The 4025-nt window shown below is 37.6% G+C and overlaps 1 non-coding gene across 1 annotated transcript; it reads left to right on the forward strand.

Moving 5' to 3' along the window:
• Positions 1-736: 736 nt before the first annotated feature.
• LOC128291378 (small nucleolar RNA R71) lies at positions 737-843 on the forward strand. Its single transcript, XR_008281152.1, has one exon. It is a non-coding gene; the product is annotated as a small nucleolar RNA R71 (small nucleolar RNA).
• The last annotated feature ends 3182 nt before the right edge of the window (positions 844-4025 follow it).

Consider the following 4025-nt stretch of genomic DNA (forward strand, 5'->3'; position numbering starts at 1 on the left):
TGCGTTGAGGTGTTCCCTTGGATTAGGTTCAGTATTACTCGGTAAGATGCCTTATGGTCGTTCAGAGATTAGTTTGGATAGCTGGCTTATCTGAGTTTCGAGCCCTTGGATCGATGCTTGTTGATTCTTAAGTGCTGTCTCGGTATTTTGGAAACTGGTTTCTGATACAGAGATGAATTTAGAGAGCATCTCTTCAAGGTTTGGTTTCTTCTCTTGTTGATAAGGTGGCTATTGAAAACCCTAAGGATTTTGTGACTTTTGATTCCCTTGACCACCCCAAGAGAAATTTGGGTGGTTCCTCCAACTTGCATTATAAGTATTACTATACGGGTTATTTTGAGATCGAAAGTTATTGTTACCCATATAGTTGACTTGTTCCACTTCGGTTGTAGGATTGAAGGATTGATATTCTGTATGCACACCTCTTCCACTTTAGTCACACCTCATAACTGGATGTACCTCTGTAGAACCAAGTAAACCATCAATCTTTTTATTGAGAACTTCTACCTAATTTGATAGCATAATAACTAAGTTGACGTTATAAATGCCGGCTATTTTTGTTGGCTTAGTCCTCATGTCTTGCCACTGATAATTATTCAGTGACATTTCTTCAATGAATCCGTAAGCCTCTTCAGGTGTTTTGTTGTTGGTGGTTCCTCCAGCAGCTGCGTCAATCATCTGTCTTGTTGAGGGATTCACACCATTGTAAAATGTTTGAACTTGTAGCCATAAAGGTAACCCATGGTGAGGGCACCTTCGCAATAGATCCTTGTATCTCTCCCATGCATCGTAAAGTGTTTCTAAGTCCATCTGCACAAAAGAAGAGATATCATTACGTAACTTAGCCGTTTTAGTCAGCGAAAAATATTTTAGTAGAAATTTTTTGGTCATTTGTTCCCAAGTAGTGATGGACTCTCCTGGTAACGAGTTCAACCACTGTTTAGCTTTGTTTCTTAGTGAAAAAGGGAATAACTGAAGGCGAATGGCATCATCAGAAACGCCATTAATTTTGAAAGTGTCGCAAAACTCCAAAAAATTCGCCAAGTGAGTGTTGGGATCCTCATCCTGTAAACCATCAAACTGAACAAACTACTGTATCATCTGAATTGTGTTAGGTTTCAGTTCAAAATTATTCGCAACAATAGCAGGTCTAACTATACTTGACTCAGTTCCTGTTAAAGAAGGTTTAGCATAGTCATACATAGTATGTGGAGCAGGATTTTGATTAGCCATAATTGTAGGAGCTAGCTGATTGCCTTGGTTTTTAGCCATCTCTTCGGTTGGGGGTTGAGTATCGTCTTCTTGGTCGTTCTCTGTGTATCTTAAGCTTCGCCTTATTTCTCTTTGGTTTTTACAAACTGTGTGATCGATTTCTTCGTCAAAAAGTAATGGTCCCGACGGGTTTCTTCTAGTCATAAACTATAAAAACCTATCAAGAGAAAGAAAAAGTAAATTAATAAATAATAATAAAATTAAACTAAATTGCAAGAATAAATAAATAGCTAAAGTAATAAAAATTAAGTGTTCCTAATATTTCAGTTCCTCGGCAACGGTGCCAAAAACTTGATCGCGAGGTTTCGTGATCGGTTTTAAATATTTATAATTACTCGTTCTTGAACTAACTATTATCGCGATGTAGGCAAGTGTACCTATCGAATAGTAGTATAGTTTTAGCAAGATCGGATTGTCGAACCCAAAGGAACTAAAAGTACTAGTAATGACTGTCTTTTTATTATCTAGCCTAGGAATAAAAGTGGTTTTATTTTAATTAACTAATTATCTAAACTAAGAACACACAGAGAAAAGAATTGGGGAATTGCTTTTGGGAAAATTGATTGACTTAAGACAATACCTAAGGAAAAATCCATCTAGACTTGTTATTCTGGTGCCGAACCGGACGATTTATTCATTCAACTTGTTCCGTAGAGATCCCTAAGTTATGTTATTATCCCTAGTCAAGACTAATAACGTCTAATCCCTAAATTGAATAACCGAGACTTTTCTCTAATTAACACTCTAGGGTTGCATTAACTCGATCTATGGATTCCCTTATTAGGTTTCACCCTAATACGGCAAAATCTTGTCACCCTATTTCTAAGCGCCCAATCAACTCTGCTTAATTATGACAAAAGTACTCTAAGACAGGGTCTATTCCTCCTCTGAATAAAAGCATGTCTTGAATCAGTAACCCGGGATATCAAAATAAGAATTAAGAACAGATAATTAAGAACAAGTTAAATATTTATCATACGATTTAGAAAATAATAACAAGATTCGTCTTAGGTTTCATTCCCCTTAGGTATTTAGGGGTTTTAGTCTATAACTAAATAAGAAAACATCTCAGAAAAATAAAGAATACAAAAACATAAAGAAAACCCAAAACTCCTGAAGGGAAATTGAGGAGAGATCTTCAGTCTTGATGATGAATCCGACTTCTGAGATGGATCAATCGGCTTCCTTGGAGTAATTCCTTACCCCTTCTTCTTTGTCTCCCTTTTTTCTCCTCTTTTTGGGGGTATTTACAGGCTGTGGAATGCCTATAAGCCCTCAAAATTTCCTTTTCCGAATTGGAATCAACTTGGGCTCAATAGGGACACGCTCGTGTGCGATTACTTCAGGCCGTGTTTGAGCCTGTTAAAATGGCACGGGCGTATGCTATACCCGTGTGAATCGTGCTTCAATTCTGTCAGATTGACACGGCCATGTGGTCTGCCCGTGTGAAGAGGTCCAGGCCATGTTGATTTTGTACTTTGGCCCATTTTCTCTATTTTTGGCTCATATCTCATTCCTTTCGGTCTCCTCTGCTCTTCTATGTATAAAATATGAAATTAAAGCATTAGGAGCATCAAATTCACCAATTCTAATGAGAAATCATCCATAAAATGCATTATACATGGGGTAAACATATGTATAATTTACGGTTTATCAATGTTCATACTAGGCATCAATTTCATGCAAACATAGGAATGGTTCAAATCGGATCAATTAAAGCAATAACATTAACATCATGAAGAGAAAATGTATCGTAATTCCTTGCAAGTGCTCTAATATCTGGTCTAGCTACTGAATCTCTAGATGCACCTCTACCTGCCCCTATTCCCGAACTTCTCTGAGGTCTGCCTCTAACGGGGGCATTACATGATCTTACACTTGGTATTACTTCTCTTTTGAACCATCTTAGGACACTCCTAAATGAAATGATACGATGCTCCACATCAGAAACAACTAGTATCAGTTGCTCAACATTGAACTGGATGACGTCGACCACATTAAGGACACTTGGGTCTATCAGGTTGAATACTGCCAACACTCACAATTGAAGTGGTCTGAGCTTTCTGACCCATAAATCTTCTACCTCTGTTTCGGCTTGAATACCCTGCTGAAAAATTAGATCTCGTAGAGAACTCTCTAACCCTTTTGGATGTAGACTAAAACGACTTGCTCATCTATCTTTTCTTTGTGTCTTGCATCTCAATTTTAGCTTTACCCTTTCTTTTTAGCAACTCCTCTACCTTACAAGCTATTTAAACTAAAATAACAAACTTTTTTATTTCTAAAACACCGACTGACAGTCGAATATCATCACTGAGCCCATATTCAAATCTCTTGCACATAATAGCTTCAGTAGACACACACTCTTGAGCATAATTACTGAGTCTGACAAATTCACGTTCATATTCAGTCACTGTTGTCTTACCCTGCTTTAGTTCAAGGAATTCTTTTCTTTTCTGGTCGATAAACCTCTGACTAATGTATTTCTTACGGAACTCCTCTTGAAAGAAATCCCAAGTAACCATCTCTTTCGGTACTATTGACACAAGTGTCTTCCACCAATGGTAGGTCGAGTCTCGTAAAAGTGATACAACAACTTCATGCACTCTTCAAGTGTGCAGGATAACTCATCAAAGACCCTGATAGTATTCTCGAGCCAAAATTCAACTTTCTCTGTATCGTCATCTTTAGTAGCCCAAAACTCTTTGTCCCCTTGTTTTTTAATTTTATCAACTAGTGGCTTCTCTCTTTTG

Source organism: Gossypium arboreum, chromosome 3, assembly GCF_025698485.1.
Source record: "Gossypium arboreum isolate Shixiya-1 chromosome 3, ASM2569848v2, whole genome shotgun sequence".
Taxonomy (NCBI): Eukaryota; Viridiplantae; Streptophyta; class Magnoliopsida; order Malvales; family Malvaceae; genus Gossypium; species Gossypium arboreum.